Here is a 13993-nt window from a genome sequence, read left to right on the forward strand (position 1 = left end):
ACCCTGAGACAACATCTCCACTTATGAGGAATGAGAGAAACGCCTGCCAACTTACATTAGTTTATAGGGAAAAACGACCTGAACTCCGAAGATTTGGCTGTGGTGATGACCTGAAGTTCACAGAACTCTCAGTATTAAACAAACTCTTTGTTTGATATGAAATCCTGAATTCACACTGAAGTGAAATAGAGGTTTTTCACTGACAGCTTATCCATGGCCACATGCTTTGAGGTGCTCCAGCATGACCTCATGCACAACCACTGATGCTTCAAGGTGTACCTGCTGCAGCATGGACTTCCCCACAGCCACGGGTACTTTTAGTTGTACCTTTTCCAGCATGAACTTATGCTTAGTCCACAGTCCCTTCAGAGGTATACCTGCTATGGCACAGACATAACCACAGCCACAAGCACTTCAAGATGGACTTGCTCTGGTGTGGACTTATCCATTGCCACATATGCTTCAGGGTGTCCTGCTCCCACATGGACTCATCCACAGGTCACAGACCCTTCGACTCGAGTTCACACTGGACTTCCAACCTGTCCAGCACAGCAGCACAGAAACAGCAGTGATGCCTTGACCATCTGCCAGCCCAGGCGTATGGCCATTGCTGTTATCAGAATGTTCCCAGGCACAGCAGAGTACGATGATGAGCCATACAGCAAGGAGAGAAAGCAAATAGCAGCCACTAACAAGCACTAGTCTCTGACAGGCAGTAAGGCAAGCAAGCCCCATGGCAAGCACACAAGCCTGCCAGTTGACAGCTAAGCAGCAATACCAGCTATAAATTTGATCATCTGGCACATTCCAAACAAATCTTTCATTATTTCAAACCCTTTGAGCCCCACGTTGGGCACAAAAAAGGGCTGTTCTGGTTTACCCCAGCCAGCAACTAGCCACCACACAGCCACTCGCTCACTCCCCTCTAGTGGGATGGGAGAGAGAATTGTAAAAGTGAGAAAACTCATGGGTTGGAATAAATACAGTTTAACAGTTAAAGCAAGAGCCACAAACACAAGCAAAACAACACAAGGAATCCATTCACTACCTCCCATCAGCAGGCAGATGTTCAGCCATCTCCAGGAAAGCAGGGCTGCATCACGTGTAATGGTTACTTGAGAAGACAAACACCATCACTCCCAGCGTCCCCCCCTTCCTCCTTCTTCCCCCAGCTTTCTATGCTGAGCACGATACCATATGGTCTGGGATATCCCTTGGGTCAGTTGGGATGAGCTGTCCTGGCTGTGTCCCCTCCCAACTCCTTGTGCACCCGTAGCCTACTCGCTGGTGGGGTGGTGTGAGGAGCAGGGAAGGCCTTGACTCTGCGTAAGCACTGCAGTAAATTAATGCTATTGCAGCCCAAACCAGCACAAAAGGCCACGTTTTCATTCCTTCCTTTTGAGACAGGAGTTATAAAAGTTTTTGCATGCTGTGTGTGACAAACTTGGATCTGTCAGTGTGTACATCACCTTTCCCAGGAGGACTCATGAGTGATACACAAGAGCTGAGTCCGGCAGATCAGTTCACAGCTCTCACAGGCTTCACTTCCACTCCCTGCAAGGGCAGAGTGGGACTTTTAAAAACACCATTTAATGATGGAAAGCACAAGAATTGACCAAACCAGATGAATACCTACCATATAATGCTAGGGATGTAAAAGGTATATGTTTGAGCTAAGCCAGGTGCATTGAATATCCAGCTGAGAGTATAATGGGAACAGTTTAACATATGAAGGCAATACTGTTTCCATTTACACAGCCAAAAAAGAAGGGAAAAAAAAATGTTGGCTCTTCCTTAGGAAAAAGCCAGAGGATGGTTCTTGCCTTCATACAGCAGGATGTACATACTGGTGGTGTGTTATACTCTGGTTCTGGGAGCTGGGCTACCCTCTGTTCACAGCAGCAAGAGGTGTGTCCAAGCAGGTGATGCAAACCATGGCACGTCCGAGTGCACAGAGCAGGTCAGTTAGTGGTGATGGTGCGCAGAATGCAGAACGGCACAGTGGGGAATGCCTCCTCACTAAGCAGCACAAGGGATGAAGGACAGGCACAGAACAGAGGAAGAGGGCTAGTGATGGTGGATTGTCACTGTAGTCCTTTCAAAGACTAAAGGGCAGCCAAGCAGAGGCTGACAGAAAAAACAGCTCTTGAATAACTTACAGAGGGCTCAGGAGCAACTTGGACAGCACCAAGCTGGGCTGCAAGTGTGTTCCCACAGCAGACCAAAGCACTAGGCCATTACCTGCCAGGCTGCAAGTAAGTCTGGGTGAAGGCACTAAACACCACCCCAAGCAGCAGGAGAAAGAGGTACGGGAAAGCTGTGGTGAGGCAGATTCTCAGGAGAGTGATGGAGACCAAGCTGCTCGGCTCCCAGCCCAGGCAGGGGGGTCCTGGCATGGATGAACAAGCTGCACACTCTGCAGACTACACAGAAAATCAGCAGTATTATGTGATCCTACGTGGAAGTAACAAATGGCTGGATGTTGTGAATTTCAGGGGTCTGGCTCATGATTTTGGGCTTCAGATGAGCACTATAGGCAGTTCTGTAAAACATTCTCCACTCAAGAATCCATTCCACATATGCCATACTTCTACTGAATTTTGCAATAACTAAGTATATTAGGAAATTATACTGGGAAAAGTGATTTATGACAAAAGGAGAGAAAAACTTCATTAAGTGCAGCAGTCCACAGGATAGTGTTTACCCTGTATCCTATCTACATAAGAAACAAAGAGCTGTCCTGTGCAGGCTATGCCTGAGATGTTCCTCCACAGCCATCACATTGGCAGTAGGGCTGTGGCAGTGCTTGTGTGAACTAGACCGTGTGTGCACACTAGCAAGGCGTAATGTGGGAGTAAACCCCCCTGTTGTACTCACTGCCTGTTGAATTCATGCCTGGGCTACAGCTGCCGTTTCTTTTTGCTAAGGGAAGGATTTAAATCAGCTCCCAAGTTTTACCCTGGCATAATGTTAGGACAAAAGCAGTTAGTAACCAGTGGGGAAAAACACACTGCCACAAGAAATAAATAGAAATGAGGTATTCTGTTACAGTATTGAGGCACTTCAACCCTCAGGGGTTATTCATGTAAATGAATCCTGTGCTTATTCTGTCAGGGAACACAAATTAGTAGCACGTGAAGAAATAAGAACCAACATTCTTAAAAACCCAGATGAAATCAAATCACACAAATCCAGTCCCATTATAGATTTCAGGACCATACTCTTGATGAGAGAGAATTTTGCTTCTGTAAATAAGGTTGTTAAAGGTGACCCCATATGAGGGTGAGAGTTTTGAACTTCTATCCCAAAACGTCTGAGGTGTTTGGAGCATGGTTTTTCTTTTGGGTTGTGCATGTCACCACATAAAGCTGAAAGGTCTGCAAATACAGTTTATTTGGAGAGCACGTCAAGGTTTGATTGATCACAGAGCTGTATTGGCATAAAGACTTAGCAAAGTGTGCTTTCAGGAAAACATAGTTGATTGTTCAATGCTACCACCATAAGGGCTAGCATCATTCCCCACAACCTAACAGCACTTCTGGTTAGCTATGACACTAAACAATGTGTAAAGTTGAACTATAAGAGGGAATACTCCCCATAATTCCATTCCTGAATATGTGTGAATCTCCAAATATTGAAAAAAAACCCCCAAACCCAAATATCTGGAATTTACCTGCTGCCTTGTCATGTGCTTGCCAGAGCCACAAGACTGGGGCTTTTTATTTCATCTCCTTGTCTCTGAACACTGAGTTTCCTCTAGCTCACACTTTCAAACTGTTCAAAGGTGACAGGAGAGCGAGGTGACAGGAAAGCAAGGTGATGAAAAGAAGGAAGACTTTCGTTTGGTCACTTGAACCATGGATTTGGAGACCTGAGTTACCTGAGACTAATCTAAATTACTTAACTCACTTCAAATGAGAAGCAGTTACCATGTTTAGTCTGATCAGTCTGTGAGAAGCATGCTTTCCATCTCACAGGGGATGCATAGATCCATAGTAGAGGAATTCAGCCTCTATCTGCACTAGCCATATTGGTACCTTGCTTATCTGTCTTTAGAGGTCTTTGTTCAGCAAGAGAGAGTCACTTTACTCTTTCTACAGCTTATTTTGTTGTTTACGATACTTCTCAGACTGCTGTTGAAAATGCTTTTTCTCTCTTCTCAGTGTGAAGGTACAACATGCTGTTACTGTTTACAGCAAATAAGCTAGCATGACTACGCAAGCTAAGGAAGAACATGCATACACTGGTATATTTGCTGTAATATTTCCTCAGAAACCTGAATATATACAGTTTTAAATAGTTTGGTATCAAAATGGGTCATTTTCTAAAGGAAAAGAAAACAGCTCAAAATGAATTTGTGGAAAATGTTGTCAAAGAAGTAACTTGAAAATGTGACCTGCTATTAATTACCTCTTAAGAACTGGCCTAGTTTTAGTGACCTCTTAGCAGAGCATAATATCACCTAGTCTATTTGGATGTAGGATATTCTTTCCAGGGGAAAAAAAAAATAACAAAGAATTAAAAGCTCCAGATCAGTGTAAGTAGAAAGCCTGAAAATGGCATTCTGGACAAATGACTTCCATTTCACTTGTACCTACACAACTCAGCCTGTGAGCCACTTCATAAAGATGTGATCCTCTAAGGAACCTCTAAGAAACAGCCAGACTTGCAGACTTCAAAATCCATCATTGAGACTCAGAGCAGGAGGCTGCTCTCTGAACTCACAAAATTACATGTAGATATTTGAAGCCTGTATAGTGGGTTTTGTCCTGCCCTTAAAACTTGTCCTACCTACTTCCAGTGTATGTATGTGTTCATGAGTTAAAACAGGTTGCCCCCTCTTGGTAATATGAAAGAACCTTGTCAATTAATGCCTCAAAAGAACTCTGCTACCCGTCATAAAACCATAGAATAATTGAGGCTAAGGGGACCTCTGGAGGTCATTTGCTCCAACACCTTGCTCAAAGCAGGGCAAATGTCGAAGTTAGGTCAGGTTACTGAGGCTTTGTGCAGTCCAGTTCTGAGTATCTCCAAGGATGGAGATACCACAGCCTCCCTGGACAGTATGGTGCAGTGTTTGATTGCACTCATTAATTTCTTTTCTTCTATCTAACCAGAATGTCCATTACAGCAGCTTGTGTCTGTTGCCTCTTGTCCTTTTGTGTAGAAGGAAAATTGTTCTGTGTTCCATCTAACTCTACACAGACCATATTACAAGGCAGTGAGAATGAAGATGTTTTCTAGCTATTACAGTTTCGTTTTGCAGGCTGCCCTAAGTTAAATTATATAGTCAATTTTCCATTATCAGAAAGTATAATTCAACGTGTTTTTATCGATGCATCACATTGGTGTTCAGATAGAGGATTTCCCATGCCTCAAGGCTGCCTTTACAAGGATTAACAAGTCTTCATTTCTGTGGTAAAAATGGACTAGATTTTTCATGTTTATGAGAAATATGAGAAGCTAGCGATATTCACTAATTCTTCTACTTTGTCCTTAAAACATATGGCAGACCTGTAACCAGTAGCTAGATAACAGTTATAAATATATTTTTACCAATGAACATATACGTAGACTGTGCAGAAGGGAGATTACTGTTCATCCTTAATCTAGACTGGCTTGCTTAATTTTTGTTTAACTGAGTTACAAAGAGAGTCTGAATTATAATATTTCTTCTAAAAACTAAGAATTCTATTAATCAGAATTATTTTTATACCCATAGGTAAATAATAAACTAGGTGACTACCTTGGTAATACATGGATGATTAGGAAATATGGTTATCAAAGGTTAATGTTAAGGTTAAAGTTAGGAACTGAGGTAGAGTGAGACTAATGCTGAAATCCACATTTAGTGCTTGCATTGGACCTTGGGGTTAGACACCTATGTTCTGCCCAAGGCTGCAATAACTAACACCATAGGTTTTGCAGATAAATTCACCAGGCACCTGTAGTTATGCCTGTGCATGTGGTCAGAACCACATTTTGGTTCAGTCCAAACAACTCCATACCCATCTTACTACTTAGCCTGGCTGAAAACCTCCAGAATGGCTTTCCTCTACTTACATCTCCAGATTTGCTCCACTGTGTCTCAGAGCACAGTTAATATGTGTACAGTGTTCACAACTACTTTAATTTAGAAATAGTACTGCACAAGAGGCTACTAAAGATCAGGGAGACCCCCATTTAGAAGCCCCCAGATGCTGATAAGCATTTCTCAGGGGCTGAGGCAGGGTGCATTTTCCCTTTGATAGGACCCCAGATGCATACATTTCCTCACTTTCACAGAAGACAAAACTATCCTGCATAACCCTGCATTCAATGCAGGGTATGAAGAAACACCCACAAAGGTGCTCTGGAGCAGTGGTGGCACTCATCAACCTGATCCCACAGAAACTTGCCCATAGGGTTCATCACCAATCCAACTCCAGGAGAGGGTCAGGCTGTGAGACTCTATCTCCTGATGATAAGGATACGCATATCGAAGGGAGGCCAGGGTTAAGTGCTTTAATTCTGAGAGGAGAAAACCCCACAGAGTGGTTTGTGGATGGCCACCACAATTTCTAATCTCTTCTGAGATGCCTGCCTCTACATTTGAGCCGTTCAAGGGGTCAGGGACAGCCCCCAGGCTGTTTGCCTGGATGCCCAAACACATTGGCATCCCCGTGATGTTCCCATCAGTCTAGCCCTTATTGCCTTGATCATGGACGTATGGACTGGGGGCAGAGTGGAAAATGCAATTTAAGTCTTCAGCATCCTGTCCTGATTCATGATCTTATAGATGTCCTAACTACCTTATCACCCATGGTTTCATATGCCAAAGTTGATGAGCTCCAGGTAACCTTCACACTCCCAGTGCAGAAGCATCTGTCTGGTGCTCGCTAGAGGGAACCCATGTGGTCCTAGATGTGCTAAAGAAGAAATAAACTGATTTAAAGGCAGAAAAGAGCAACGGTGCTCTTTTCCCAATTTGGTTTAAGTTACAAGTAATCTTAGTTCATTTTCTCTATCCTAGATCTGGGATTTCTAGACAAACTGCAGTTGGGGAAAGGAGACTTTCAGAACACTGTCTGCGGGGAAACTCGCATTTTATAAAGACAAGACTATTTATGAAATACTAACATGGTCAGCTAAGCTCTGGTTCAGACATTGTTGACTGAGGTCAAATAGCATAAAAATGGCAGGTGTCTAGATATTCCCTTAAACATCACCCTGGCCAGGAGCACACTGCAACGCTAACATGTTCAGACACTCTTTTACACCTTGAGGCTGAGGGCCAAAATCCTATTTACAGAAGGTGCAATGAGGAGACAATCTCCTCCCTGTATCACAGTAGCTAGAGGGAAGAGTTCAGCACACTGGTAGAGATACGACTGCACCATGCAGAGCAATTAGGACAGACTTCAACCAGCGGAACCACTGATAGAGTGCATGTTTCAAAGGATTACACAGGATGTGATGTGGCCTTGATTTTCTTCTCTTCTTTGCTCCACTGTGCACTGCTGCTGCAGCTTCTTCTGGTGCCTATGGAAACAAACCCAGAGCTGCTGCAACACAGGGAGATGGGCAGGAGCTGGGGAACCATGGAGCGAGGCATTCTGTTAACTAAAAGGAAGGGCAGGGTGTAGGTACCCAGACATGGATCCCAGCAGAGGTGGCTTGGGCATCATGGGATCTCAGAGAGCAGGATGTACCCCTACTGCATGGGTCAAACATGCAAGAACATGACAAACTGGAGGTTCTTTGAGGGCTTGGGCTTGCCAGCACTGCATAAGCCTACCATTAGTGCCATTAGCCCTGCGCTTCAATCATTTGCTCAGGCTCTTGCTATGCTTCCCTTTCTTGTTTGAAGAGGCTTGTTTAATTTTGCTAACGACTCTGAATGGAGATAAGGCCCGTGTGTGTAACAACAGACTAAAATTAAACTTCAAACAAATTATCTGTTAGGATTTAGGAAAATCTTATCTGGGGAGGAATTAATCCTTGCTGCTTGTTTTGGGGCTTTAGCAGGCCACTGGGGATTTGAAAGAGAACGCTTTTTTTAGTCTGGTGCATACACAGCAAGTGGAGCAATGTGCATAATTCTGTGGATGTGCTAAAACAACTAAAACAAAACAAAATCCCACAAAGAGACACCTAGACATCTGAAGTGTAGCCTGAACTGACTGCAAACCAAATGCAGATGCTGTACATCATCAGCTGTCACTGTCAAAGCCCTGCTCTCCTTGTGACTAATGTCCCTGCTTCCTTCATCATTGCTTATCAGGACAATTCCATAAACCATCCCTTAAGCCCTAGTGCTCCACACTACGTGGTTTGGAAACTAGCCACTGCACCCTCCCAGTGACGTGAGGTTGCTCTGAGAAGATGCTGCTCATTCCGATCTGTTAATCCAATTAACAGTGAAGGGGCAAGAAGTGCCTGTGGGGGTTCTTTGCTGAGAAATGTTCATGTGGCTCAGAGCGCTGTTGGGACTGGAGATGGGGCTGGCAGAACTGGGCAGTCAGCCCCATTTGAATGCTACCAGCCCATCATGGTTTGAGGGATTTAGTGCCAGGAGTGATTTCAGACTAGCACTTGAGTTCTGCTTCACTCACCTGCAAGTAATGCCCATGACAGACAATAAAGACAAAGACAGGAAGACCTCTGGAAACACCTTCTTACCCTCTTAACCACTGAAGTACCTCAAATTCCCATCAGTGGGATCTTCCTTGTGAAGTTCTTTCCTATTTTTCTTTTCCAGCTGTTTTTTATTTCTTTCAGCTTAGCTGCCCACATGAGCTTTAGGGTGAAAGAGCAGCAGGAAGAGGGAATAAGAGAGAGAAGGACCTTTAACAGCCAGGAGGAGTTAAGTGGGTGCTCTTTGGAAGCATAAACTAGACCAATAGTCAGAAAAATCACATGTGAAGGTCTCCAATGTTCATTGTTTTGTGGTTTTCTTAAGCATATTTTTCTTGCAATTCTGATGGCATAGATTATGCAGGCTTCAGAGTGAAAAGCCCTTGCAGGACTGCACAGCAGTACGAGAAGAGAAACTGCCTGAAAACATTGTCTCACATTTCCATTATCCTCAACCACACAGTGGGGTAAGATGCAAGTCTCAGGTGGAAATATCAGGTGCCTAAACTCTGCAGATGTTTCCACTGAATCCATTGTGTATTCCACTACTGTCTTGGGAATATTTGACTACATTGCCATGTTATCAGATGGTTACAGTTCAGGGTACTTAAAGCAACCTAACAAGTAACAGAATGGGCTTAACTTGCATCTTGAAACCATGGAAGATTGAATGCAGCCACTGTGGCTGTCCAGAACATCTGACTGTATTCCCTGAAGCTGTTTATGAAGAGGGATATCTTGCCTGAGGGAAGTGAACACAGTCAGAAGCCTAGAACACATCAGGAAATCATGTACAACCAACAAAGAGAAAAGCATCCTTTCACCTTCTTTGATAGTTGGTTTAGATTCCATCTTATGTAGGTAGATAATAGGTCTTTGGCTTCTCTTCCCTCCTTACTATTTGCAGCAGCAGTCCTTTGGTGTTTGCAGGTCTGTTTCCCATCTCAAGGGCTCCAAGTCACTGTTCGGCCTATCATAACAATATAATTTATTAGGAAGTTAAACAGAAAACTCACTGAAGTCCAGCTCTGCTCCCCGCCCCAGCCAGCACCATCTCTCACTGCAGAAGTTCAAGTCTGCATCATTGCTACATCCTGCCTTTGACCATAGGTTGCATCAAGGAGAGCTGCTGAGAGGGCTTAGTTCAGTGTGGGGTCTTCCAGGTCAGAAACCACCTCTATCTCCAGAACAGGGCTCTTTCCATTCCCTGAGCTGCTCATGACCCCATGTTGCTTATCATAAATCTCAGGTGTCAACAGAGGAATTGAGGATAGACTATGCAGCGAAAGGTCTTTGAAATAACCTTTTCCCTTCCATCACAAAGTGATGAAAGCTCTGAAGCTTCTGGCAAGGACACTGGATTTATAGCCCCTGAAGCACAGCAGCATACCTCCATCAGTGCACAGTGCAAAGATACCCAGCCTAATAAACCCATGCACAGTACAGGGACCTGAGGATCTACCAGCCCAGAAGTGCTGTGTTGGTGCAGGACTCTGCCTCAGCCATCCACACCTATTGGATGGGCAAACCTCCCTGCCCTCTCATTCCTTCTGGTCTCCAGCAGTGCTGCAATCACATGGATCAGAAGTGGTACTGTTGGTGTTCCTATACTTACCTAGCCGTCTGCTGAGATGTAAACCAAACACAACTTGCATCAGATGAAGTCGTTCTTTCATGCTACTTCTTGAAAGGCATCTAATGACCTGCTGGTAATCACTCCCTGCACGGCCTTTCTCGGTACGCAGCCAAGCAGGACGAGGCAGAAATCCCTAGAGACATGCGGTCTTTTTTCAGTCCACCCTTTGACTGGGCAGAGAGGTCACTCCTGAGCAATCTCTAGTCCATGCAAAAGGAGTATGTTATCTTGGCAACACTTCAAATGTCTGCTGACCTGAAGAGTGAAAGACTAGAGACAAGAGGTTAAGTAGTTTGGTGTGCTGAACACATGGCATAATAGCTCCTTTTTACCTTTCTTGAATTTCCATCTGTAGCTTCTGTGCAGCTCTTGGCAATAAATGTCATATGTTTTATTGTAATAGATATTACCTGCAAAAGGCAAATAAATTTCCAAAGGATTGAATTTGTTGCCGTGAGAGGCAATGCAAATGACTTGGGGTTAAATACAAAGAGGCAAAAGAAAGCTCTTTTGTTGAAGTAAATACAATCTCATTGCTTTGCATTCCATTTTAGAAGGTTCATGAATATCCTTGTTTTCCGTAACCTTGCATGTTAGTGAAAAAGATCTTTCATTTACTTCTACTCTTTGCAATTTCCTTAGATATTCTATTTCCTTACATCTGCAGAAACTGAGCTGGTTTCCATGTGCTTGACAAACAATCAACATCTGCATGTGAAAGATATCCGAGAGAGAAGAAACAGTAAAAAAAATAGAAAATATAAACCTTTCCTAAACATTTTTCCTTTGATTTTCATACCCTTGTGTAATAGGATGTATCCAGCAGTGGGTTTTTCTGAAAATACACTTAAGCTGAGCAAATTCGGTTTTGATTTGTTGACACTAGGGAACAAACTCAGTGAAAGAAGTAGTCTGTCTTGCTCAGAAGCTGCCTCAGAGTGAAGCTGTGTACTCCTCACAGGAGTGTATTTCTATCTTCATAGGGGAACCAGTTTGAAGACTGGTTTTGGTTTAAGAATATGAAACAAAAATACAGAACAATGCAGGTGTGATACCTACTGGAGTCAGTGCCCATAACCAGAGGGTTACCAGCCAGCACACCGAGGTGGCGCATTCAAGTACCTACTCAAGGTCATGCTGCAAAAGCAAGGGAGTGCTGAAAGGTGCTGGGAGCATTCAGGCATCCGTCCTTCTCTCCCGCAGGAAATGTTTTGTGCCTTGCTGTCTTGGTGACAACAGTTACCAGGTTTCACCAAACAAGGGAAGGGAAGGGATGGCCCAAACCCCATCCTTATGAACTGGAGCAAACTTCCTCCCAGTTTATTGTGGTGGTTCATGAAAATCAGGTGCTTCTGACTCAAATTTGCATTGTACAAAATGAGCTGCAGGAGCAGTTGCCACACACTGTGCCCTCTCCAGGTAGAGAAACTCCCATCCCCATTTTCCGTGGCTCAGAGGAGTTCAAATCCACTCTTTACCAAAGACCCACACATCCTCAGATGCTGCCTGTGCCCAGCAACCATGCATCATTTCCAAAGAAGGAAGGTGTTTGCTTATCTTTTACCAAGTGTAGGCTGTGGGAGCCCCAGGATTGGGATACCAGACCCTGTCTCCCCTCAGGGTAGGGGCAGGTTGAGCTTTGCAACCACCCAAGCTCTTACAAATAAGAGAAGGCCCACTAAGTGTTCTCCTTAGCCCTCGCAGCAACTCATGACCTATTTCAGATCAGAGGGTTTGTGGAAGACCATTTTGTCATCATTATGGTGACTCTACATCATTTTTACAGTGTTTACCTCAATGTCACAGTATTCATGGATAACTATAGATAATCCGTCTTCTTGGGTTGAAGAGTCGATCCTGAGCTAGCTGTCAGTGAGGCAAGTGAAGGTGAAGTACAGCAGGGAAGAAACCCATGGATGAGCCTGGGATGTTTTTAGTGAAGACAAACTTAATGCCTTGGCCTGCAGTTGGGAGCAGTAGGAGTGACTCACTCTCATCCCTAAATTATACCACTGCGTAGGGCATGCATCAGACATTAGCAGGATCCCAGTTATTCCAGAAGTTAGTATACTGTGCCAACTCATTAATTCCTAAATAGCTTCAGTGTCAGTGCTAAGTGGTGACTTAACTGACTGCTGACATTCACTACAAGGTCACTAAGCTAAGTCTATTCTTAGGAACACTTTGGTGCTGCAAATGACACAGAAGAGATTTCATCTATGCACATTTTGACAAGGATAAGAGGAACAGAGAATGGCTTGGGTTTATATTCAAGTGGTTATAAGCAGTGCATTTCTTCTCTACTTTCCTTCCACAGGGAGGACTTGAACATAAGGAAAAAATGAACACAAGGAAAAACTTCTTCACTGTGAGAGTGAGCCTTGGGCAACATGGTATAGTGTGAGATGTCCCTGCCCATGGCAGGGGGGTTGGAACTAGATGATCTTAAGGTCCTTTCCAACCCAAACCATTCTGTGATTCTATGATTCAATGGATAGGTCATTTCCCTCCGCACCTTCCATGGGGAAACTGGTGTCTTTACTAAGAAAAAGGGTCTTGGAGCTGCCTGATGCCAAGCTACTAGAACCTCTGTTTTCCTTTGACCACCACACCTAAGGACTAGGATTTGCATCAGCTGGCTGTCATTGATGGTCCATCAAAAACATCACAAGACAAATTACCCTCAACTGACCTGCAGATGTTGATATAAGTCTCCCTACAACGGTAAACATCTCAGCTGTCATTTAAGGGTAAATGGCATACAGTTCTTCAAGTCCGATGATTCAGACATAATAATCTCCCAGCAACTAGGAAGACAGAGGCAAATAAATTGGGGGCAAAGTGGAAAGAAAGAAAATCAAAAGGAGACAAACTCTCTTACCTTCCATTTTACTGCCAAATCTGTCTTGATCCATAGCTGAGAAAAGCAAAGGAACCAATCACTACCTGTTACTAGTGGGGCAGCACGGGATTGGGAAGTGTGTCTGCACCCATGTGCATTCCATTTCAAGCCAAAGGTGGCAAGAAGTCATTAAAGTGCCAGTTAGTTCTGTATTTTGCTTTATTCTCCTGGCTTAGGACAGGTATATCCTTAATGCATATTGGGATAAAACACGTGGGAGCAGTGGAGCTCCTGTAGTGCTGGAGCAGGCTGGCTCAGGCACATCATTCTGCCTGTTCCTCTGTATGTGAACCACTGTATGGGATGGGACTGGGATCCAGCATGGACATGAGCACAGCCCTCTCCACACAGTTTTTCCCAGGATTTCCATATAATTTTCCAGCCCACAAAGAAGTGAATGTTTTTGTTTGATTTTGTGGGGTTTTTTTCTCCTACCTGCACCCATTTTGCCAACAACTCATGCAAGCTCCAAGCTCATGCAGGCTGTGCTGTGACGGGCCAGCAGAGCCGCCTAGGCTCTCACAGTCCAAACTGTGTGGGATTTTACAACAAAATAGGAAGTTTCACTTTTTAAAAATCATAAAAATCAAGTGGGAGCTATTCCTATGGTAGAGGCAGATGCAGTAAGTTGGCGGGGAGTAACTGCTGGACTCCGTAGTTACTCACTTCATTAAGTCTTAATTGTAACAATTTCAAGGTGCTACCCCAGCACCGTAATCAGATCCCGAGGTGACAGAGGCACAGATAATTGTAATGAGCCTTCCTCCAAAATGAAAGGGCTGCAGTTTTCTCCCCAGATGCTAATGATACAAAGTAGAGTCAGAAAACGCTGTCAGCAG

The sequence above is a fragment of the Nestor notabilis genome, unplaced genomic scaffold (genome assembly GCF_000696875.1).
Source record: "Nestor notabilis isolate BGI_N333 unplaced genomic scaffold, ASM69687v1 scaffold13885, whole genome shotgun sequence".
Lineage (NCBI taxonomy): Eukaryota > Metazoa > Chordata > Aves > Psittaciformes > Psittacidae > Nestor > Nestor notabilis.